This window comes from Pan paniscus, chromosome 14, assembly GCF_029289425.2.
Source record: "Pan paniscus chromosome 14, NHGRI_mPanPan1-v2.0_pri, whole genome shotgun sequence".
Classification (NCBI taxonomy): Eukaryota; Metazoa; Chordata; class Mammalia; order Primates; family Hominidae; genus Pan; species Pan paniscus.
In genome coordinates this window covers 64,745,559-64,772,124 of record NC_073263.2, presented here as the reverse complement: position 1 = coordinate 64,772,124, position 26,566 = coordinate 64,745,559, and the positions used below count along the sequence as shown (strand labels likewise).

At 35.7% G+C, this 26,566-nt stretch overlaps 1 long non-coding RNA gene across 1 annotated transcript in view; it reads left to right on the top strand.

Annotated features, from left to right (window-relative positions):
- The window catches only part of LOC130540714 (uncharacterized), a 147,204-nt gene that overhangs the window by 96,271 nt on the left and 24,367 nt on the right, over positions 1 to 26,566 (top strand). Inside the window, exon 6 of the long non-coding RNA XR_008954707.1 lies at positions 3,627 to 3,716. This is a non-coding gene — a long non-coding RNA (uncharacterized LOC130540714). The remainder of the gene's footprint in view (positions 1 to 3,626; positions 3,717 to 26,566) is intronic.

The window sequence follows — 26,566 nt, the reverse complement described above, 5'->3', positions numbered from 1 at the left end:
TGTAATAAATGAAAATATGGAAGTTTTAGAAGAAAACTTAGGAAAATGTACTTCAGGACATAGATTTATTATTTGTTTTTGAGACAGGGTCTCCCTTGATCACCTAGGCTGGAGTACAGTGGAACCATCGTAGTTCACTGCAGCCTCAAACTCTGGGTGCAAGCAATTCTTTTGCTTCAGCCTCCCTAGTAGCTGAGACTACAGGTTCATACCACTAGGCCCAGTTGACTCTTTTGTAGAGACAGGTTCTCTCTATGTTGACCATGCTGGCCTCAAACTCCTCCCTAAAGCAATCCTCCCACCTTAGCCTTCCAAAGTGTTAGAACTACAGATATGAGCCACTGTACCCAGCCAGGGCTTGGATTTAGCAAAGAATTTTATATGTGTCACCGAAATCATCTTATATAAAAGAAAAAAAGATAAACTACACTTCATCAACATTTAAAGTTCTTGCTCTGAAAAGTATAATGCTAAGAGAATGAAGCGACAAGGTAAAAAATGAAAAAAAAAGATTTTAAATATCCTACTGACAAAGGATTTATATCTAGACTATAAGAAGGAAACTTAAAATGCAGTAGTAAGTAAACAACTAGACATATACAAATGGGGAAAATATTAGACACTACTCCAAAGGAGACATAGTGATAACAAATATATCCATTAAAATATTCTTCACATCATTAGTTATTCAGAAAAAACAAAGTAACACCACAATGCAATATCACTACGCAGCTATTAGAAAGGAGAAGAAAAACAAGTAATGCCAATTACTGGTGAGGATACAGGGTAACGGAATCTTATACATTGTTAGTGAAAATGGGAAATCTAGAACACAGTTTAGAAGTTTCTTATAAACATGCATTACTATATTACTATATTAGGAAGCAAACATTATATCATTTTCTTAAAACTGTAATGCATGCAGATATAGTATATGGGACAGCAATATACAGTAGAGTAAAAGGATTTATATGATTTTAAAAACTCTAAGTTTAGAACACAGTTTAGAAGTTTCTTATAAACATGCATTACTATATTACCATGTATGCCCACAATTACACTTCTAGGTTTTTACCCAAGTGAAATAAAAGCCTATGAATACACACACACACACACACACACACACTGAAGTATTGAGTGTTCAGAGTTACTTCATTCAAAATTACCAAACACTGTAAACAATTGAAAAGTACATCAATTGGTAAATAGATGTTAACACTAGTATACCAATTAAATTCTCCTTAGCAATAAACAGGCATAAACTATTGATAAACACAATAATGTCAATGAGTTCAGATAAATTTTGCTGAATACCAGAAGAACTAAAGGCTGCATAAGCTATGATTTCAATTATATGACATACTGGAAGACATAAAAGTATAATGATTGATAAAAGATCAGTGGCTACTGACAGCAAAAGGGTGGAAGAGGCTTGAACTCAAAAGGCAGTAGCAAAAGGGTGTCATTGTTGTGATTATTGAACTGTTTTCTATCTTGATAGTGATAGTTGTTACATTTGCCAATACTCATAGAACTATACACTGAGCACCTTTTTGTATGTAATTTTAAAAATTTAAATAATTATATATACTTATATTTATGTATTCTATATATGTATAAATGCATATATAATCTATATCTCTAGATTTCATATATATGTACATATCCCTAGGAAACTACTATAGAAATAATTCAAAAAGACATAGCCAAATAAACCAATATTAAAATTGAAGTGGAACATTTAAAATATTTACATAATCCCCCCAAAAAAGCAGAAGAGAGGAAACAGAAAATCAAAAACAAAAAGACAAACACGAAACCCAAACAAAATAGTATACATAAGTCCAACTGCACCAATAAATATATTAATAAAAATAACCTAAAAACACAAGTTAAAAGACTGAGATTTTTGAGTTGGATTAAGAAAATATGGCCCAACAATGTGTTGTGAATAAGAAAAATATTTTAAAAGTGAAACTTCTATTGCAAAAATATTATATCATGCATATATAATCCAAAGAAAGCTAGAGTGGCTCTATCAATGTCAACAATGTAGTCATTAAACAAGGAAATTGCGATGAATAACAAGAACATCTAAAAATAATTGGAAGGGTTAATTTACTAAGAAGACATAACAATTTTAAATATATATGCACCTAACAACAGAGTCTCAATGTATATGTAATAAAACCTGATAAAACTTTGAAAGGAGAAATGGACCTATTTATAAGATAATCTTCTCTTAGTAACCAATAGAAGGAGTAGGCAGAAAATCATCAAAGATTAAAAGACCAGAACAACACTATCAACCAGTTAGTCTAATTGATACCTATAAATGAACACTTCTCACAGTAAGAGCAGTTTACTTTTTTTCTGTACACTGGATATTATAATAGAGTACCCCATAAAGAAGTTAAGAAGAATAGGCCCGAGACACCTCTGATGCAGACTAGCTTGGAGGACCAATGGTTTTAAATCCATTAGACAGGAGAACAAATTGTGCCGAGATGCATGTCTCATCAAACTCTGAAAGGAAGTCACTTGGTTTAGTCCAAATTCTGAGGACAATGCTTAGAGCTTTTCCTAGTCTCTGTTCATAAACGCGGACTTATGACTAACTGTGGTCCTATACTCACACTGACTAGTTTAATAAAGTGGTTAGGTTAACTTCTTGAAAGGAAAATATAGTTAAAAGTAGTAAGATGGAAAAAATTGGGAAAAATGTCAATAACCCAAGATGTGCATAAGTGAAAAATGGCATTGAGTTCCTTTTTAGAAGCCCTTCTCTTAGTGGCAGAAACAGCAACCATTTAAAATTTTCAACAAAAATTTGAGACTCTAAGAATATATTTTAGGAATATTTTTAAAAATTTTATGGCTATAGCCAGTAGCAAAAACAAAGAGCTCCTTGTTTTTGTTGTTTTGTTTTGTTTTAATTGAACTCATATCTGAAACAGAGAACCTAGAAAAAAATAAATTACAATAGGATTGTAACAATTTAGAAATAGTGTGCATATGTTTGGGCATTATTAAAATGTCTTAGAGTAGCTTAGAAAAGAGCTTAGAACAAAGTACAAAATCAAAATATTCTGTTTCTTAAAGAATCATGGGCTTGAGGCTTTGGAAAACAGTAGATAATAAAAGCAGAGTCCACTGCAAGAACTTATATTGGCTAAGGATAAGAAAGACAGATGTGCAAAATAATATTTATTTTCAGGAAATCATTGGACCAGAAAATAGTGCATTGTTTATAAATACATTTTGAAAATGAAAGGGCTCTTTTGGTGACATACATGCTACTACCACTATCATGGAAAATGATACGGTTTTGCAATACAAAAACCTCAAGTACTGGACATGTCTAAACGTTCTAAGTCCATTCTGTGTTTCAAATGTTCCAATCTTTGTGGCCCTTATTAGGGAAATCTTTGTTCTTCTGTGGGGCCCACCCTATGCAATGTAATGGGCAGGAAACTGTAATACAAAACTAATTGCTAGATAAAATCTAATGCCAAATGAACATTTTGTGTTAAAAAACTCTCATTACCATCAACTGGGTAGTTCCAGTCCCATCCATGTCTTTGATTCCAAACCTGATTTTTTATTTTATTATTATTATTTTTTAGAATTCTTCGGATCCGTATTGAAGTGATTCATCTAGAAATTGATAATCTTCATTTTAACACTGCTCTGAGCTAATGGCTGCTCTTGAAAAGGTTTGTACATTATTTGTGAAAAAAACTTTACTTCTGCCATTCTTTGCCATGTCAGATCCTTTTCCTCGATGTAATGTCAATACTCCTTCCACATGTAATTCGTTATTACACTTGCAGACACTCGTTCTTCCAGAATGGAAGTCCAATATTAAGACTGTATTACTATGACTGAAATCCTGATTCTGACTTCTATTTCCTTTATAACATTAGACAATTATCCCATTGTTATATTCAACTTATTGACTTTTGATTGTTCATGCTATAAGTTGTATATATTGTTTTATTATATTGTTTCAAGTTGGGTTCTGTCCTCTACTTTCTGACTAGATTTCTTTTATATTACTCAGTTTGGCCCAGATTTATTCAAATTCCCAAATCCAAGTTTTATATTTCTCCAATTTTCCTTACTGCATTATAGTAGCCCCTTATGTGATATATAAATCAGAAAAGAATGTCTATAAGTGTTCAAAAGTTTAAAAGGCTAATATTACATAGGCTGCTTTAATTTTAGAAATACATCAACCCAATAACATGTACTCTCAAAGCGTAAGCATGTTTGGAATTTCGAATAATGATACCTAAAATTGCAAAGGCATAATAAAATTTTGACATATATTTCAAGGAGGAGTGATTTTTTTTCTTTAGTGGAACTAACTTAGGGAAATCTTATGTGTTAAATAAATAACTTCCTCATGGTTTCCTGCTTATTCTGATGCTATTATTGTTGTATATCTTGAATGGCTGTCACATAACATAAAGCTGTCTGTGACATGTTTCGATTTTAAGCAATTGGAATTCTGATTATAAAGATGCTTCAGAATATGCTTCAATGGTTATTAAGATGAATAATACATTATTTCTTTATTATTCATTGAAAACTTTGGTTAGAATCATAGATATTCAGCCTTACTGACCAAACATTTAACAAAGGGAAAGAACAAATGTCAATATTTTTGGTATATTTTTTCCTCATGTTAAAGGCAGCAAGTCTGTAAATGGCTCATTATATTTAGATATGCTTTTTAATAAGCAAAAAAATGTATTTTTAATGTTAACTCAATAAATTTTTCTGTTATGCTAAAATTTCTTGACATAAGTATTATTATATGTCTTTCATGACTTTCAAAGAAAAATTTAGATGAAATGTACTTCTAATATGTGAACTATATTAAAAGAGAATTTATATACTTGCATTTTTGAATGGAAAGTTACAAATTTGAAATTCAGACTAACTGGGAATGGATTTTATATATCTATTATTCTGTTTTACCATAACGATTTGCTAAACTTTTGCAAGTTTTGATGTGAAAGTCTGTAAAGTTTGATTGCTATAGTATACTAATAGTATAATTCATCATATAGTTATTTTGAGGATTATATCAGCTTAAAAATGCATGGTACAATATGTGTGTGTGTGTGTGTGTGTGTATTTTATATATAAATATTACCTTCAGTATCTGTATGTCACACCCACTACAATCACAGATACTGAAGGTGATATTTAAGATGTATTTGTTTCCAAATAAAAACAACTCAAAAAGTCTTTCATAATAAAGGAATTGCTATCTTATATGATAGGTATACTAAAATCTAATAATTCTTTGCTACTTTACCAAAAAATACCGAATCTGCCTTGAAATAGCCTATTACTTTTCAGTTCCAAGGTTGTATCTAGGTCACTACAGTTCCACAAAGAGAAAGTACATCTGAAGCTATACAGCCCCTGGAAAGGACACTGCCCAGTGAACTAATCATATATGACCATGGGGGACTTTAGATAAAGAAATCCTTTCAGTGAACATGGAGATCAAAAGACAATCTTGAGCAACAGATTTACCCCTGAAGCAGAGGATGGAGTGACCTTCCTGAGAATCACATTGAGTGGGGCAGGAGACCTGAGAGAAAGCAAGGTCCCACTAGCAAGACAGGAAAGGAAAAAAAAATGTTTGTTGGACAGGTGATTACCAGTGTTTTCTATATTAAATAAAACAGTATTTTACACATATTATTTTGCTTGGTAATAATTAATTTTTAATTTGTCTTGCAGAAATATAACTTGATTCTAAGTTCTTACATCTATAAAAATTTTACTATATGCTGTCATAGTGTTATGATTTATCCCTAATGTGCTTTTCATTGCAGCCATATTATAAGCACAATTCTATGCTGTTCTGCAATTGCACAGAATTAGTACTCCAAGGTAGTAGATAAAAAATATTTCAGAGGGAAAAAAATGAAGGGTGTTATGTCTTTTAAGCTTTATAATACAAGATAAATCGTTTCTATTACACGTGGGTTATGAAAATTGATGGTTATTCTTTATTCAAAGCCCTGATATTAACAAATCCCCAAAAGATAGAATGAATAGAAACAGAACAAATGAAAAAGTATAGATTGTTTGGCAAGTAGTCATTTGCATATATTCTTAGACAAAATTGATTTAAAGAATCTCCACGGATTAATGGATAAAGAACTTTTAATGAAATACAATATTCAATTTGGAAACACATTAACTTATAAATGATAAATTATAATAAATAAATGTTAATATTAATTTTCCTATATAGAAAAGAGTTCAATTCTCCCAAAGAATCACTGAAGGAGAATTGATAAGAAATATGTGTGAAATTCTCAAATATGTTGCTTGACATGGTTTACAGCTTTACATAAAACTTTCCCAAACGAGTTTAGAAATAGCAGTTATTTATGAATATGAACTGATATATGGTCTAAATTAAGAGGAAACTAAAAGTTATGATACATATAATACTACCATGGTATAAACACTAGTGGGAATCAAATTCCATTTAAGAAATGTTTTATTGTAAAAAATAAGAGAAAATCTTTATATACTCACCCCCTACACACATTTGTTTCTATTGTTTGCAGAGTATTCCAAAAGAAATTTCCAAAATTATGTCATTTTACTCATAAATACTTCAGTGTAGTGCCCTATTTTATAAGACTTGCTTCATATAATCTCACTGCCATTATCATACTTGATAATATTATTTATTACTTATAAATATACACGAGTTGAGATACACTTTTTTTCATTTTCTTTAATATGACTTTTAAAATTTGGTTTATTTTAATCAGGACCATTGTCTGTTTGTGTTTGGATATTAGGTAATTTATTTTTGTTTACTCTATGGTCATCTTACTTCCTCAGTTCTACATCACAGTATTTATGCCATTGATTTATTAAGAAAATTAGTCATGGGTCTATAGAATGTCTTACATTTTGAGTGTGGCTAATTAATTTTTTTTTGATGTACTACAAGTGCTTCCTCTATGCCCCATGTTTTCTATAGCTTGGAAATGAATAGAATTTAATTGGATTTGGGTTTAATTTAATTTAAGCAAAATTCTCTTAGATTGTGCTGCGTATTTCTTAGTGCATCATATTAGGGGCTATATAATATCTGCTCTTGTTACCTATAGTAATAATGAAATTGATGAGTGGATTCAAGATTTTTTCAGGTTAAACCATTCAATATTAAATTTTCCTCAAAACTTAACTTTTGGTTTGAGCTTCTATTTAATATTTTGCCTACACTATTTTTATATCAGTTTATAAAATCAAAATTTAAAAAATCTATCAGTTATTCTTCATTTACTAGCTGGATTAGTTTCTAAATGAATTATCTCTCCCCAACCTCTCAGCTATTCTAATATACAGTTTATAAAATAATGGCCAAATGAATGCTCAATTTTTTGTGTATATGTTGCCACTAACCAAATTTTATTATTTTGAGGTAGTAATTTCTATTGATTTTCAAATATTTTTAATATATGTAAATATATATGGTATATCCTGCATGTAGAAAATATTTGACCTATTTTATTCCATTACTTTTTATTATGTCTCTATTTTTTTTGTTTTTGCCAAAGTGCTGGGTTAGTACTACCCATAAAAAAATGACTAGTGGTAGAGAAAGTGGGCTCATTTTTTTTCCCTACTTGTGGAGGAATACCTCCAGAAGATAGTATATAAGAAAAACATAAATTCCTATTTTATTAACTTTATTTTAAAACATAAATGAAAGTTAAATTATGTTAAATAATACCTGGCACCGGTGGAGATAAACAGTTGATATTCCTCAATAGATTTATTGGTGTGATGAATTACATACTAGATTTTCTAATAGCAAGTAAACCTTGTTTTCCTTGAATAAGCCACACTTGATAAAGGTATATTTTTAAATAATGTATTTTATACTCTCGGTCTGTTTGTAAAAATATTTTACTATGACTTACAAGAAAACTGAACTTGTATCCCCTACTTTACTTATAAAATTAAAAAAGAAAAATAAAAACAAATATTTTAATATGTCTAGTAATCTTAACTGTATTTATTTCAAAATCAGTTTCATGTTTAATTAGAATAATTTTAACAATTTTCTACCCATACTTCTTTAACTCCTTAAAACACTTCTAGTGATTTAAAAAGGCAGTTTTGTTTTTTTTTTTCAGGCTACTGAACTGTAATATATTTGCCATAGCCAGTGGCATCTAAAATTTACTGATCTTCAGCATTACCTGGGAGGTTTTGTTTGTTTTGCTTTGTTTTCGGTTTGTTTTCTTTCACTACAGATGTTAGAAACCAACTTCAGACCCACTAAATCAAAAATCCCTTATTGTGGGACTTAAGAGAAACCTATCCAGGTATTTAACATATGCTTTTTGCTTTTCAGCATACAGTTAAGTATGCAAAAGACAAAATTAAAGAGAACAACAACAACAACAAAACCCTAGAAAATGTTGTTCTAATCTACAGAGTGAATAATTTGAACAGAAAGAAACTCTCCTAGGCTACATTAAAACATAAAAGAGCATATAACTTTGTCAGGCCGTGTGTGTTTGAATACGGATGTGAGTGTTAAACATAAGATTAGTTTTTATGCGGTCCTCCTCTGCTCAACCATGTACATTTTGTCATAATATTCCTTTCCTATAATAATATAGTGAAAGTGAAAAAAATTAGTTATATTAAATTAAAATATCTCCATTTAAATAGTGTTCACATTTTTAAGAAGAAAAGTAAAATGTTGAGTCATTGAATGATATAGTATTCATGATGAAATATAATTTCACAATTTAAAAATACTATGGCTCTATGTTTTATTTTATTGAAATTGCTCCACCAAACTTTTCTGGGATAACATATTTCTTTAAATAAAAGTACATCTTTTTGAGACACATCTTTATTTTACATGCCAAAAGAAATTACTTTAAAGCTAAAAATCAGGCTACATATGATACAATACTAACATTATTTTTGGTTTTAAAATTATATTTAAAGTATATTTTCAATTCATGCTTTGTAGATATAATTTATATATGTTAGCTATATGTGTGTTAATCTAAGCCTGTTATTTTTCAATTAAAAATAAAAATACTGTATAAACAATGTTATTTTTAAAACAAATGATTTTTTTAAATAAAATGATTTTTTTCAGGAATCTGATATTTAGAACATAAGCCATTTCTTATACTCAATTCCATTTATCTTTCCATCCTATAATTCCATTGCATTTTGAAGCATCAATAGATCTGTTTCAGTAATGGGGTAAGGACCCGTTATTCAATAAATGGTACTGGAATAACTGGCTAGCCAAAGGCAGAAGAATGAAACTAGACCCTTGCCTTTCACTGTATGCAAAAATTAACTCCAAATGGATTAAAGATTTAAATGTAAGATCTCAACTATAGAAATCCTAGAAGAAAACCTAGTAAACATCCTTCTTGACATCAGCCTTAGCAAATAATTTTTGGCTAAGTTCTCAAAGCAATTGCAACAAAAACAAAAATTAGCAAGTGGGACCCAATTAAACTAAAGAACTTCTGTACAGTGAAATAAACCATCCATAGAGTTGACAACCTACAGAATATGATAAAATATTCGGAAACTATGCATCCGACAAAGGTCTAATGTCCAGAACATATCAGGAACATAAATCACCAAGCAAAAAACAACCATATTTAAAAAGGACAGAGGACATGAACAGACACTTCTAAAAAGAAGACATAGACAAGGCCAACAAACATATGAACAAATGCTCATCATAGTAAAAAACAAATCAAAACCACAGTGAGATAGCAGCTCACATCAGTCAGAATGGCTATTATTAAAAAGTCAAAAAACAACAGATACTGGCAAGGCTGCAGAGAAAAGGGAACTATTATGCATTGTTGATGGGAATGTAAATTAGTTCAACCACTGTGGAAAGCAGTTTGGAAATTTCCCAAATTACTTAAAACAGAGCTACCATTTGACCCAGAAATCTCATTACTGGATATATACACAAAGGAAAATAAATCAGTCAACCAAAAAGACACATGTACTTGTACGTTCGTCAAAAAGCTATTCAGAATAGCAAAGACACATAATCAACCTAGGTGTCTATCAGTGGTGGACTGAATAAAGAAAAAGTTCACCATGGAATACTATGGAGCCATTAAAAAGAATAAAATTATGTCCTTTGAAGCAACATAGTTGGACTAGAGGCCATAATCTTAAGATAATTAATGCAAGAAGAGAACCAAATACTGCATGTTTTCACTTATAAGTGGGAGCTAAACATTAAACACACATAGACATAAACACAAGAATAACAAACACTGTGGACTACTAGAGGGGGAAGGGAGGGAGGAAGACATGGGTTGAAAAACTACCTGTTGGGCACTATGCTGACTACCTGAGTGCAATATACCCATGAAACAAACCTGCACATGCACCCCGTGTCTAAAATAAAAGATGAAGTTTAAAAAAATAACATGAAACCTCAGAAGTAATGATAAACAAGAACAGAAAATTCCATCCTTTATGTTTTGTGTTTTGCTTTGCTATTATGAATAAGTAATAGATGTTTATATATATATTTAAGTTAAATTCATCTAAATTTAAGCTTATTTATATTTAAATTAAATTCAGCTAAATTCATCTGTATTTTATTTCATTTTATTCAAATTTATCTAAAATTAAAATTGTTTTATTTTATTGATAATTGCTCTACAAAACATTTTTGAGATAAAATATTTCTTTAAATACAAGTACAGCATTTTAAAACACATCTTTATTTTATATGCCAAAAGAAATTTACTTTAAATTTAAAGCTAAAATGTAGGCTATGCATGATACAATACTAAAATGCCACTAACTTTGAACTTCATTACTTCACACATTTAAAGGTTGAGAAATTTTTATCTCAGAATTTATAAAATATTACATATAACCATGGGTAAGTCACTTATATGACTAAAGGTATAGTCTGAATAACATTGTATCAGATACAAGTATTTGATTGAATGCAAAACATGATCATACATTTGAAAGTCCATTAAATACAAAAATTTGGGTGGATGACACTGAAATCATCATCTCAGAATGTCTCTTATTGACTTTCATAATACAATAACAAAATATATAGATGTTGAACTTTAAAGGTTTTCTCACACTTATGTGTCTATCTATATGTTGAAATTTAGATATTCTATTAAAAAAAAAAAAACTCATTCTCTACCCAGAAAGTTTATATTATGCTATTTTATCTAAACCTAAGTAGGGTAACCAAGAAGATACCAGTTCACTTAATTTCAGTTATTGGTGATATAATCAATTCATCTTTGTGTTTTCAGAATTAGTATTGCCTTTTTAATATATTAATATAAATAGGTACATAGGATTATAACCAGATTTTTAAACACTTAAAATAGATATTACTTGATTGATTATAGTCTATATAAGAAATAACATATTAAAGGTAATTCCTTTTAAATGTACAGTGTTAACCACAGTCACCCTACTGTGCAATAGAACACCAGAACTTGTTCCTCCCATGTAAATATAATTTTATACCTCTTGATAAATCTCTCCCGGTTCCCCTCTCCTTCCTACCCTCCCCAGGCTATGGTAACCACTGTTCTACTCTCTACTGCTTTCAGATCAGCTTCTTTAGACTCTATATATGTAAATGAGATCACACATTTGTCTTTCTGTACCTTGCGTATGTCACTTAACATAATGTCTTCCAGGTACATCTGTGTTGCTGCAAATTACAGGATTTCATTCTTTATCATGTACCTCGAAGAAAAGATTTTGGATGTTCTCACCACAAATAAATAATAAATGTATGAGGTGACTGAATAAATACTCTGATTTGATCGTTACACCATATGTATATGTATTGAAACATCTCAGTGAACCCTATAAATATGTAATTATTACTTGCGAATTAAAAACCAAATTTTAAAAAGTTTATTAGTTTTAAACACTAAGCCCTTCATGTTGTTACTTATCATAGTTTGCAAACATAATGGCTACCAAAGACATATCAAAGTTCCTTATCTTTGCTATCTTCTTGTAACATTTATTAATGCATTTGACAAGACTATTGCAGATATGCTAGAAAGTTGCTCTGTTTTCTGTAATTATCATCTCTAGGCTTGTGTTACATTATCTGCAATACTTTTTGGGTTACATTTTTCTTCTTCTTTATGTCTTTCTTATGCATTCTTACTCCTTTACACATAATTTATTTGATACTTCCTCTTCTTTACAAGAACACAGTGCATTCTCCATGCACTGCTTGTTTGCATTCTACTCTGCTTAATGTTTTTCTATCATAACTCTCTTGTTATGTTGATTTCTGCATTTCCTTTGCATTTCAAGTTAAATGTTGCTTATCGACGGTCAGTAAGTGTTCCCAATAGATAAAGAGATTTAAAAGGGACATTTCTCAGATTGTGTGCTGCTGGAGATATGATACCTCTGTGAAATAAGATTTTCCTTTTTATGCAGTGTTTTTTTTTTCTTCAGTTAAGTCTGCCACCCCCCTACCCCCAGCCTATAAACAGTCTTTCTTCAAAGGACTATAAGAGATCAGCCAAATGCTGTTTCAGCACGTTCATTTTTAAAATCTCTATCGACTATTGAAGGTAGGTTACACTCGATGTTAAACATGATTTAAAAGTCCACATTTGGCATATTAAAATATTAGTAAACCATACTAAATGAAAGAGTCTGATAAATATTGAGGATGGATTGTAGTTTATATTCTCACGTACATGCATTTTCAAACGTTAGCTTTTGTCTGAGTTGGCAAGTCTAAAATGTGTAAAAATGGATGAGTCCAGCAAATCTATTTTCAGAGATTATTTTTCCTACTATTAGAACTAATTTCTGCTGATGTGAAAGTATTATTTGCTTGACCTAGCAAGTGTGAGTGTTTAATGGACTTAGCCAAGCTAAGGATGTGACTTGGTTATCTGAGTCCTAAACCTGAGAGCTTGGCTAATTCCCTGATAGATTCAGCCAACACATTTTGCCATTTTAGACCCAAAGGACATTATTAATAAATTGGAACTAATGACACTGACCTGCTGTGTAATGGCCTAGCAAGAAATAGCTAATCAATAGATGTTTTTTGGAAGTATAAAGTACTAAAAAGTAACCCCCAAATTGCCCCATTCAGAGTTATAAAACTCAGTTATTTATTTCATTTTTCTAAATGTTAGAAAAATGTGGAGGGTCATTTGTTAAAAAGGAATCCTGCAAGAAATAAAACAGGTGCTATGGTTAATGGTGCTGTAATTTAGCAGATTCCTGTTAATTCCATCTCACTATATCAGCATAACATTGAATTGCTGATTTTTAGAGGTCTTCATGAAGCTATAATTTCACATGAAATCTTGGTAGTGTGAGGCTACCACATGTCTTCTACAAACTCTATTTAGAGACATGCTATTTTCAATTTCTTAAGCAAATAATAAGGCACATTGCTTTCCTTTTTAATAAGAATATAGCATTCAAAAAAGTGTTTCTTAAAAATGGCAAAATTGATGGATTTCCTCTGTCAATTATTTCTAACACAAATAAAGTAGAATTGAAGGTTATACTCCAAAATCTTATAGCTGTTAGTATATTGCATTCAGTGATTTTTTTCTAAAATTGCCTTAAAATATGAACTATTTAGAAAATGTCACAGATGTGTGATATAGTATTGTGAAATTAAAAATGCATCAATCTCCAACAATACCATAAGCAGTTTTACTTTCAATTTTTAAAATTCTATACTGTAAAAAATTTTTTCTTGAAATCATTAGAATGATAAATATTTTTCTCAGATCCTTTCTAAAATGATTAAGATCATGATTCTTGGTTAATGTTCCTTTTAACCACAAAACAAATAGCAATGCTAGTGAACATCCATCATTGATTTTCTACTGGAATGGTATTGTGGTATTGTAACACGAATAAATGAGTAGACATTTTACTATTGGTCCATCTAACATCATGTGCATATACATATATATACATAATAATGATACATATATACAGTCTGTTGTCTTCTTTCTTACAGTTTTGCTGTTGAAGTGCCAAAATGATTCCTTTATAATGAAACTTATGAGTTAAGAAGTTACACAGTAAAGCCATAAAAGTTAACATTCTAGGTAAATATGGTTTATCAAAGTAATAAAAATAATTTTACTATTTTTAGAAACCTTTTTATCCCACCCAAATTATTTCATTACATTATTCACTCTTCTTTAACACCTTGTACTGTACCTTTCACATATTTTGGAGATTCTCTCATGTCAGTCTCTAAAACTGTTTCTAAATTATCAATTTAGATAGATCATGTTTCCGTATATGAGTGTACCTCAGATTAGTGTATTCCCTACCAACAGGCACGTATGTAGTTTATTATCTATCATTAATTATGGTGCTGCAATGTATATAGTTGTACCTATATCATTATTACATTTGTGAGTACATTTACAGGGATAAAGTAACTGGAATTAATATAGCTACATCAAAAGGATTTAGTTTTTATGGATATAATTACCTAAGAGTGAAATAATTGGATAATATTTAAGCGTATATGTAACTTTTTAAATAAATGGCCAGAACTATGTCATAATGTTGTATTATGTTACATTGACACTAGAAGTGCATATAAAGATGTAAACATGAGCATTCATAGCAGCCTTATTTATAATAACTGAAAACTGGAAACTGCCCAGATGTTCTCCAACAGATGAGTGGATAAAGAACCTCTATATACCCATAAAATGGAATGCTATTCAGCAATAAAAGAGAACAAACTATTAGATACATACTAACAGCATTGATATATCTGAAAGTAATTATGCTAAGTGAAGGAAACCACACAAAAAAAGAAAAAAGTGCATTTTCATGTGCGTCCGTGTGAAGAGACCACCAAACAGGCTTTGTGTGAGCAATAAAGCTGTTTATTTCACCTGGGTGCAGGTGGGCTGAGTCTGAAAAGAGAGTCAGTGAAGGGAGATGGGGTGGGGCCGTTTTATAGGATTTGGGTAGGTAAAGGAAAATTACAGTCAAAGGGGGGTTGTTCTCTGGCGGTCAGAGTGGGGGTCACAAGGTGCTCAGTAGGGGAACTTTTGAGCCAGGATGAGCCAGGAGAAGTAATTTCACAAGACAGTGTCATCAGTTAGGGCATGAACAGGACATTTTCACTTCTTTTGTGGTGGAATGTCATCAGTTAAGGCAGGAACCAGCCATCTGGATGTGATCTGGATGTGTACGTGCAGGTCACAGGGATGGCTTAGCTTGGGCTCAGAGGCCTGTCATTCCTGTCCTCTTATATTAATAAGAAAAATAAAATGAAATAGTGGTAAAGTGTTGGGACGGTGAGAATTTTTGGGGGTGGTATGGAGAGATAATGGGTGATGTTTCTCAGGGCTGCTTTGAGCAGGATTAGGGGCGGCGTGGGAACCTAGAGTGGGAGAGATTAAGCTGAAGGAAGATTTTGTGGTAAGGGGTGATATTGTGGGGTTGTTAGAAGAAACATTTGTCATTTAGAATTATTGGTGATGGCCTGGATAAGATTTTGTATGAATTGAAAAACTAAACGGATTAAGGAGAAAAACAGGTATTAAAGGTCTAAGAATTGGGAGGACCTAGGACATCTAATTAGAGTGCCTAAGGAAATTCAGCATAGTCCTGTCAGCAAAGATTATTTATTTACTTCAAGAGTTAAGAGTGGCAGTTTGGGGATAGAACCAGGAGATATCAGCTGTGATGGCTTGGAGAAACAGTGTAAACCGGCAGTGTAAACAAGAGCAGGGCATGTATGAGTAGTTGAGACCGGTGAATAGGAGTATGACTAGACAGAAGATAGTAGGGATGACAAGTTCTTTTGGGGCACAGTCTAAGTTAGTCTGGTGTCTGTAATGAGACTGGGGCCTAATAAATAGGAGCATCTATACAGGAACTCAAATGGGCTGTACCCTGTAGCATTCTGAGGACAGGTCTGACTTCTGAGAAGGGAAAGTGGTAAAAGTATTGTCTAGTCCTTTTTAAGTTGGAGCTTCGTGAGGTGTTTTTTTTTTTGTTTTTTTTTTTTTTTTTGAGACGGAGTCTTGCTCTTTCGCCCAGGTTAGAGCGCAGTGGCGTGATCTTGGCTCACTGCAAGCTCCGCCTCCCGGGTTCACGCCATTCTCCTGCCTCAGCCTCCCGAGTAGCTGGGACTACAGGCGCCCGCCATCACACCCGGCTAATTTTTTCGTATTTTTAGTAGAGACGGGGTTTCACCATGTTAGCCAGAATGGTCTCGATTTCCTGACCTCATGATCCACCCGTCTCAGCCTCCCAAAGTGCTGGGATTACAGGCATGAGCCACCGCGCCCGGCAGTGAGGTATGTTTTTAAAAGACCGTTAGTCTGTTCTACTTTTCCTGAAGACTGAGGACTGTAAGGGATATAAAGGTTTCACTCAATACTAAGTGCCTGGAAAACTGCTTGGCTGATTTGACTAATAAAGGCTGGTCCGTTATCAGACTGTATAGAGGTGGGAAGGCTAAACTGAGGAATTATGTCTGACAGAAGGGAAGAAATGACTGAGGTGGCCTTCTCAGACCCTGTAGGAAAGGACTCTACCTATCCAGTGAAAGTGTCTACCTAGACTAAGAGGTATTTTAGTTATCTGACTCGGGGCATGTTGAGTAAAGCTAATTTGCCAGTCCTGGGTGGGGGCAAATCCTCGAGCTTGCTGTTTAGGGAAGAGGGGGGGGGCCTGAATAATCCTTGTGGAGTAGTAGAATAGCAGATGGAACACTGAGAAGTTATTTCCTTGAGGATAGATTTCCACGATGGAAAGGAAATGAGAGGTTTTAAGAGGTGGGCTAGTGACTTGTACTATAGCATAACCTGCCTTTTCTGGTGTGTGGTGATTAGGCCTGGTGGAACCGCCATTAATAAATCAAGCGTGATCAGGGCGAGGAACAGGAAAGAAGGAAATATGGGGAAATGGGGTGAATGTCAGGTGGATCAGAGAGATACAGTCATGAGGGTCAGGTGTGGTATCTAGAATAATGTGGGAGGCCAGATTGAGGTCCCGGCCAGTAACAATGGTAATTGTGGTACTTAACAAAGAGTGAGTACAGCTGAAGGAGCTGGGGAGCAGAAAGTATATGTGTCAGGTATGAGGAAGAAAATAGATTTTGGAAGTTATGAGAAATGTAGAGAGTAAGTTGAGCATAGTTTGTGATTTTGAGGGCCTCTAAAAGTATTAGGGCGGCAGCAGCCACTGCACGGAGACATGATGGCTAGGCTATAACAGTAAGGTCAAGTTGTTTGGACAGAAAGGCTACAGGGTGCGGTCCTGGCTCTTGTGTAACAATTCTGACCACACTAACCATGCCTAGGAAGGAAGGGAGTTGTTGTTTTGTAAGGGATTGAGGTTTGGGAGATTAATCAGACACGATCAGCAGGGAAAGCTCGTGTGTTTTTGAGAATTATGCCGAGATAGGTAACAGATGAGGATGAAATTTGGGCTTGACTGAAGTAATGGGGGCTGTCTGTGAAGCCTTGCGGCAGTATAGCCCAGGTAATTTGCGAGCCTAATCAGTGTCAGGGTCAGTCTAAGTGAAAGCAAAGAGAGGCTGGGACGAGGGGCGCAGGGGAATAGTGAAAAAAGCATCTTTAAGATCAAGCAGGGAATAGTGAGTTGTGGAGGAAGGTATTGAGGACAAAAGAATGTACGGGTTTGGCACCACAGGGTGGATAGGCAAAACAATTTGGTTGATAAGGCGCAGATCCTGAACTAATCTGTAAGACTTGTCCAGTTTTTGGACAGGTAAAATGGGGGAATTGTAAGGAGAGTTTATAGGTTTTAGAAGCCCATGCTGTAGCAGGCGAGTGATAACAGGCTTTAATCCTTTTAAAGCGTGCTGTGGGATGGGATATTGGCATTGAGCGGGGTAAGGGTGATTAGGTTTTAATGGGATGGTAATGGGCATGTGATCGGTTGCCAGGGAAGGAGTAGAGATGTCCCATACTTGTGGGATAACGTAGGGGGATACGAGAGGAAGACGTGAAGGAGGCTTTGGGTTGGGGAGAAGGGCAGCAATGAGATGCAGCTGTAGTCCAGGAATAGTCAGGGAAGCAGTTAATTTGGTTAAAATATCTCGGCCTAATAAGGGAACTGGGCAGGTGGGGATAACTAAAAAAGAGTGCATAAAAGAGTGTTGTCCAAGTTGGCACCAGATTGGGGGAGTTTTCAGGGGTTTAGAAGCCTGGCTGTCAATACCCACAACAGTTATGGAGGCAAGGGAAACAGGCCCTTGAAAATAAGGTAACATGGAGTGGGTAGCCTCCGTATTGACTAAGGGGACAGACTTATCTTCCACTGTGAGAGTTACCCGAAGCTCGGCATCCATGATGGTCTACGGGGCTTCTGAGGCGATGGGGCAGCATCAGTCTTCAGCTGCTAAGCTGAGAAGGAGTCAGTCAGAGAGCCTTGGGCCAGAGTTCCAGGGGCTCTGGGAGTGGCTGCCAGGTGAGTTGAACAGTCCGATTTCCAGTGGGGTCCTGCACAGATGGGACATGGCTTAGGAGGAATCCTGGGCTGCAGGCATTCCTTGGCCTGGTGGTCAGATTTCTGGCACTTATAGCAAGCTCCTGGGGGAGGAGGTTCTGGAGGAATGCCTGGCTGCTGCGGTTCAGGCGTTTGGAAGTTCTTGTGTGCTGGAGATGTGGCTGGGGTTTGTCTCACAGTGGAGGCAAGGAATTGCAACTTTTTTCTATTATTGTATACCTTGAAGGCGAGGTTAATTAAATCCTTTTGTGGGGTTTGAGGGCCGGAATTTAATTTTTGGAGTTTTATTTAATGTCGGGAGCAGATTGGGTAATAAAATGTATTTTGAGAATAAGACGGCCTTTTGACCTTTTAGGGTCTAGGGCTGTAAAGTGTCTCAGGGTTGCTGCCAAACGAGCCATGAACTGGGCTGGATTTTTATATTTGATGAAAAAGAGCCTAAACGCTATCTGATTTGGGATAAAGAAAAAGGAGCATTAACTTTGACTATGCCTTTAGCTCCAGCCACCTTTTTAAGAGTAAATTGCTGGGCAGGTGTGGGAGGGCTAGTCATGGAACGAAACTGTAAACCGGACCAGGTGTGAGGAGGGGAGGTGATAAAAGGATTATAGGGTGGAGGAGCAGAGGCTGAGGAAGAAGTGGGACCTAGCTCGGCCTGGTGAGGAGCAGCCTGGGGAGGAGGGGAGAGGTCAGATGGGTCTGTAGAAAAGGAAGAGTAGAAAGACTCAGCAACGCTTGGGGTTGGTACTGAGGGGACAGGTGGGAGGGAAAGAAGGAAGATTTGGGACGAGTTGCACGGGCAGAGAGACTAGGGAGGGACCGACGTGTAAAAGAATGCCTGGACATCAGGCACCTCAGACCGTTTGCCCATTTTACGACAAGAATTATTTAGATCTTGCAGGATGGAAAAATTGAAATGCCATTTTCTGGCTATTTGGAACTACTGTCGAGTTTATATTGGGGTCAAGCAACATTGCAGAAGAAAATAAGATGCTTAGATTTTAGGTCAGGTGAGAGTTGCAGAGGTTTTAAGTTCTTAAGAACGCAGGCTAAGGGAGAAGAAGGAGGAATGGAGGGTGTATGGTTGCCCATAGTGAAGGAGGCAAGCCCAGAGAAAAGAGAGAGTAGAGACACGGAGGGAAGGGGTTCGGGGGTTCTTAGCCTCCAGAGAAGCGGGAAGGGGGTCGGGGCACAGAGATACGAGGTTGGGGTGCGGAAATAAGGGATTGGAGTGAAGAGATATAAGAGGTTGGGGCACAGAAATAAGGGATCGGGGTGCAGAGATATAAGAGGTTGGGGAGCGGAAATAAGGGATCGGAGCACAGAGGTATAAGGGTTTGGGGTACTTTCCCCTCCCCCAGAAAAGCGGGACTTGCCGCTAAGGGTGAAGGAGAAGGGGTTGGGGGTTTCTTGCCCCCTAGAAAGGTGGAGAAGGGGTAGAGACACAGAGAGAAGGGATTGGGGTACTTGCCCCTTCCCCAGAAAAGTGGGACTTGCCGCTAAGGGTGAAGGACCAAGGCAGGCGTCCTTGCGTGGTCTGACACCTCTGAAACCTGGGTAAATAATCAGAGAGGCATCCCTGCAATGATTAAACACCGGCGCCGAAGTTTTGGGTCCACGGGTAAAACGTGTCTCCTTTGTCTCTACCAGAAAATGAAAGGAATTGAAATTAAGAGAAGGGAGAGATTGAAGTGTGGCGCCAAGATTGAAAGGAGAAAGAGGTTGAGGGATAGTGAGGGAGGCTGGAGAAGAGAGTAAAAAGAGGTTGCTTACCGGATTTGAAATTGGTGAGATGTTTCTTGGGCTGGTTGGTCTGAGGACCTGAGGTCGTAGGTGGATCTTTCTCAGGGAGCAAAGAGCAGGAGGACAGGGGATTGATCTCCCAAGGGAGGTCCCCCGATCTGAGTTATGGCACCAAATTTCATGCGCGTCCATGGGAAGAGACCACCAAACAGGCTTTGTGTGAGCAATGAAGCTGTTTATTTCACCTGGGTGCAGGTGGGCTGAGTCCAAAAAGAGAGTCAGCAAAGGGAGATAGGGGTGGGGCCGATAGGATTTGGGTAGGTGAAGGAAAATTACAGTCAAAGGGGGGTTGTTCTCTGGTGGGCAGAGTGGTGGTCACAAGGTGCTCAGTAGGGGAACTTTTGAGCCAGAATGAGCCAGGAGAAGGAGTTTCACAAGACAATGTCATCAGTTAAGGCAGGAACCGGCCATCTGGATATGTACATGCAGGTCACAGGAGATATGATGGCTTAGTTTGGGCTCAGAGGCCTGACATGCATACTCTATAATTCCACTGATATACATTTCTATGAAATATAAACTAATCAGAAAGCAGATTAATAGTTGGCTGGGAATGCAGGAGTTGGATATAATAAAACAAAGGGGCATGAGGAAAATTTGGGGGTGATTATGTTCAAAAGCTTGATTGTGATGATGACTTTACACGTGTGTCAAATCTTATCAAATTGTATGCTTTAAATGCATGCAGTTTTGATGTCAATTATTCCTTAAAAAGGCTGTTAAAATATATAAAAACATATTCTGGCACAAAGGAGAATAAAATAAGTTCTCCAGGGCCTTGTTATTCAAAGCATTAAACCATATAATTTTTCTTATAGGTCTGCAACAGATTAAGAAGCTTATACCAGAATGTAGCGCATTGCCTTGTACCTTTCATTGAGAAAGTCTTTCTGTGAGAAAAATATATTAACAGAACTAAACAGTCAGCTTAGTCACATGCTACTTATCTTGCTGCAGACCTACACACCGTTCACAGAATAAATAAACTTTCCACAGAATTAAGATGCCATCTTTATCATACACTAAAAATGTATTTGTTTTTGTGGATATATGTGCATGTGTATAATCATATGTATGATCCCACCTCAAACTTTACCTTGTTCTACTGATTTGTCTTTTTCTTCATGTTCCATTACCAGACTATGCCAAATATTAAAACAAGTTTTAAATTCAATCAGGGTTTGTACACCTTGATTACATTTTGTAAAATATTCACTGGCCATTCCTTTATATTTTTTCTAATTCATCTTAGAATGATTTTCTGTAGTTCCAAATATAAGATCTCCTTATATTTTTTATTGAGATCATATGAGAGTTTTGTAACATATTAGAAAAAAATGCACATTTTTTGATATTGAAATATCAGAACATAGTATTTTTTTAAAATTCATTAAACGTTTTTCCATGAGATTTATAGAGATTTTTCTTTTTTCTTTCTTTTTTTTTTTTTTTTTATTTTTTTTAGACAGAGTCTCACTCTGTTGCCCAGGCTGGAGTGCAGTGGTGCAATCTCGGCTCACTGCAAGCTCCGCATCCCAGGTTCACGCCATTCTCCTGCCTCAGCCTACCCAGTAGCTGGGACTACAGGCGCCTGCCACCACGCCTGGCTAATTTTTTTTGTTGTTGTTGTTGTTTTTGTTTTTTTAGTAGAGACGAGATTTCACCATATTAGCCAGGATGGTCTCAATCTCCTGACCTCGTGATCCGCCTGCCTCCCAAAGTGCTGGGATTACAGGCATGAGCCACGGTGCCTGGCCGAGATTTTTCATACACATCAATATTTCTTTTGGGCACTTATTCATATTGTTTGTATTAAATGGCATTGTTCACTGTATATTTTCTGCTATGTTTTGTATTAGGTAATTCATTTATTTAGTCAATAGATATTTATTTATTTAGTCAATAGATATTTATTTATGTTTCTGGCATCATTCTGGGCACTAGGGATAAGCCAAGAAACAAAGCAGATATAAATTCTTCACTCAAGCAACATTTGGTCCTGATAAACATGTTTGAGGGTTGCAGTTTTGCCTAGGGTGGCCTGGAAATGCTTGACTGAGAAGAAGTTTAGAGAAACAAACTGATTAAACGTGAGAGGTAGCCATCTGGGTATCAAAGGGACAATATTCTAAGCAGAAAAAAAGAGCAAGTATGGGGCTACACCATTACTGGAAGGTTTGAGGAACATTGAGAAAATCCATGTGGCTAGAATAGAGTGAGCAGAAGTATAATGTGTTCTAAGAACTAATGGGGATGGTGATCGTGTAGTATTTTCAATATGAATAAAACAGGATGCCATTTTCCATATGTATTTTCAATATGAATAAAATGGGATGAGTGCTTTGAGCAGAGGAATAACAATATATGTGTTTTGAGAAGATCAATCTGGTGGTTATATTGAGAATAAATTTAAGGCAGTAAGGGTAGAAACAGGAAGAACGGTAATTAGGTGATTTTAAAAGTCTTTATAGAAAAATGCAGTGGTTTTAGTCAGGATAGTACCAGTGGGTTTGGTGAGAAGTAGTCTCATCTTGAATATATTTTAAAAATAAATATTGAGATTTCCTGCTGGACCAGATGCATGAAGATAAAACAAAAAGGAGGAAGGAAAGTCAAGGGTAAAACTCAGGTGTACCAGGTGTAGGTGTGTGCAATTAGAAGAAGAATGTTATCACTAGCTGTGATGATGAAGACTACAGGAAGAGGAGCAGGGTTGGAGAGAAATAAAAGAAGCTCAGATTTGGGCATGCTATGCTTGAGATTCCTATGGTGAATCCAAAGAGAAATGTCATATAGGTAGTTAGACATACAGATCAGAAATTTAGAGAACACTGGATTGAAGTCTTCAGCATACGGATGGTGTATAAAGCCAGGAGACTATATAAGATAAACTAAAATGGGAGTACAGATAGAAAAATAATCAAATAGTTGATCCCTGGGCCAACGTAAACATTCACAGTTGGGAGAAACAAAGAGGAAACAGAAAAGTCACCAAAAAAAGAAATCATAAATATAGGTAGAAGTTGAGCTCTCCATGAAGTCAAGGAAATGCATTATTCACAAAGGAAAAGCAATTAGCAAATCTGAGTGCTTACAGATAGTTCAAGAAGGATAACAACAGAGCAATTACAATTGCATTTAGTAAAGTGGAGGTAATTGATGACCTTGATCACAGCAGTTTGGGTAGGATGTTGAGGATGAAATGTAATTTTAATGAAGACAAGTTTAGACAATCCTTTCAAGTAAAAATGACAGAAATGAGGGGGTAGTTAGAAGAAGAGGCAGATACAAAACAAATTTTCATCTTAATGCACTAATGGGAATAATTCAGTCTAGAAAGAAATAAATAACAGAGGATAAATGGGAAAATTCTGGGGTAAGAAAGCAAGAGGGGATGGAATCTAGGATACTTTTGCAGAGGTTGATATTATCTAGGCTCTTAGTGCTACAATTCATGGTGGCAAGAAGAAAGGAGGGACAAATATATAACCACAGGTGCAGGTAGATGGCTCGATGAAATTAATTTTTCTGTCTATTAGAAAGCAAGATTGTCAGCTGCAATTTAAAATAAGAGGAGGAGGATTCAAAGTTTGATGAAAGAGGAGAAAATATGAAAAAAATGAGAAAGTTAATGGGCTAAGAAAATAGTGTCGGGCAGGAGTAAAGGTTCACTTAAGATTATTGAACATCAATTTGAAATGAGAAGTGTGTTTGTGTGTGTATGTGTGTGTTTGCCAGTCATGAATAACTTTGTCAGCCCAGGCATGCGATGGGCAGAGAGTTGGATTAACCAGGGTTGTGTTTTATCTTAATGAGCACAACCACAAGTCTGATTTACACAAATTCTGATTTACACAGGTCTGACGCAATTGTACCTGGTCTACAAACAAAGATATATCTGATGATAGATATGCCTCGTTGGGTGTCATTCTTTACAGAATAGGATTGATCAGAAACTTGGTTCCAGTTTATCTCATTTAAAGAGCAGGACCTTGATGTTAGTATCTACAGAATTGACTCAGATGATTCAATTAGCAGCAGCAATTTATTTTGAGTTTGAGGCCCCAGAAAGGGATGTTTCTAATCTGCCATACTATAGTTTTTCAAGTGAATTCCAGAGGCCTAAGTCATTGGCAACAGCTCCAGAGTCAAGAAACATATTCGTCCTGTCATTCACCAAAGCTCTTCCTCATAGTTCTTAGCACTTTCAGCCTCCTGAGTCTGGCATCTCTTTCCCCCATGGGAGGGGGTATACTGATGACTTTGGTGCCTATATGCAATAGAGCTATAACAGTTTGAGTCCTTCCCCTCCTCCCAAATTTTCCAGGATTCTCAGTGTTTTCCTTAAAGTACCCAAAATAGTGGGAGACAAGGAGGGCATCATCAGATGGCGTAGAGGGAGATAGAGGCTTAGCTCTATTAAGTAAAACTTCTCATTCACTTCCAGGTTCAAGTGGCTATAAATTTTCAACAAATGGACATCTGGATTTGGTTCATTCAAAGCTCTCTATCATTATTACTGACACCATTGATTTTAACTTTGGGGATCTTTGACTCAGCAGCCACAACCATATTGCCTTTATTTTGAGGCCTCAGACATTTGTGGTGATCACATTCTTTCCTCCTCTTTTCCAAAGGAGGGTGAGTAACAACTAAGGGTGGTGAGCAACAAAGCAGAGTGAATAACAGTCGATCAGGAGGCTGGTTTCAGTTCTAACTCTCCCTCTTTAGCCTTTAAACATTCATTAACAGATAAGACAGTGGAAAACAAACACTCATTCTGACAGCCAGCCTTCCCATACTCGTGAACATTCACTCGTCCTGGAGAGTCTTTTTATTCCCATTCTCTCCAACTCTTCTCTTCTAAGAAGCCATGTCTCTGTGAGGTATCACATGCTTGTCACCAAAATTGTCCAGAACGGTGCAGGGTCTGAGATTTTATCTTTTTAAAAAGCTAACAAGCTCTCTTATTGATGTTTCATGGATGCAGAATGCCTGTTGTGATGCCTGCGCACATGGTAGAATTTTTCGTAGGAGAGAAGCACTGAGCTTCTGGAATCATCACATTTATAGAAGGCTGAAGTTAGTCTGATCTTCACCTGGGCATAGACATAACCTCAACCCTCAAGATGGCTTGCTGTAAACACAGGACAAATGGTCTGAGTGAAAAGTAGACAGGACCTTGCACATTTGGCTGTCACAGCAAGAAGGTGCAAGGGCATGCAAGGTTTCTAGCAGTTTTCCCATCTCAAAAAAGAGATATGCTAAAGAAATCTATGACATGATGACAAAAGGAATCTAATTGGTCTGTGTTGGCCAATTAAATCTAGAAAAAGAAAAATAACATTAAATACTCATAAATTGAGTAGAAGTCTTGGGTCATTATTTTAACACATAGAAGCATAAAAGCATTCACCTCACTCACCTTCAGATTTAACAGAAGAACTAGAGAGTCCAGGGCCATTGAAATGGTAAAGATGAATAATGTATATCAGAAGTCAGTGAACTTGGCCCCCAAATCAGTTGCCTGTTTCCATAAACACAGATTTCACAGAATGTGGCCATGCACATTCATGTACTTATTATCTATGGCTGATTTTTGTTTGTTTTATTTTTCTTGAGAGGAAAAAATAGTGATGTTGTAACAGTGATAGTGAAGCCTACAGATTTAAACTGTATGCTATTTGGCTTTTTGTTTCTTTTTTCTTTTTTTGAGACAGAGTCTTGCTCTGTTGCTCAGGCTGGCACAATCTTGGCTCAGTGCAACCTCTGCCTTCCAGGCTCAAGCTATTCTCTTGCCTCAGCCTCCTGAGTAGCTGTGTTTACAGGCATGTGCTGCAACAGCCAGCTAATTTTTTGTATTTTTAGAAGAGACAGGGTTTCACTATGTTGGCCAGGCTGGTCTCAGACTCTGGCCTCAAGTGATCTGCCCACCTCGGCCTCCCAGTGTGCTGAGATTACAGGAGTGAGCTACCATTCTTGGCCCTATTTGGCTTTTTAAGAGAATATTTGTTGACTGCTGATGTATGTTTACATGTACGTAATGGAGAATGAGAGATTTTTTAAACATCTGTATAATTCTCTGTTCTCCTAATCATTTTTAGGTTATAAAACCAGGTGACCAAACAACAGCCCTATATTCTTAGCTAAACTCATGAACTCATCTCTCTTCAGATAATTGAACTCT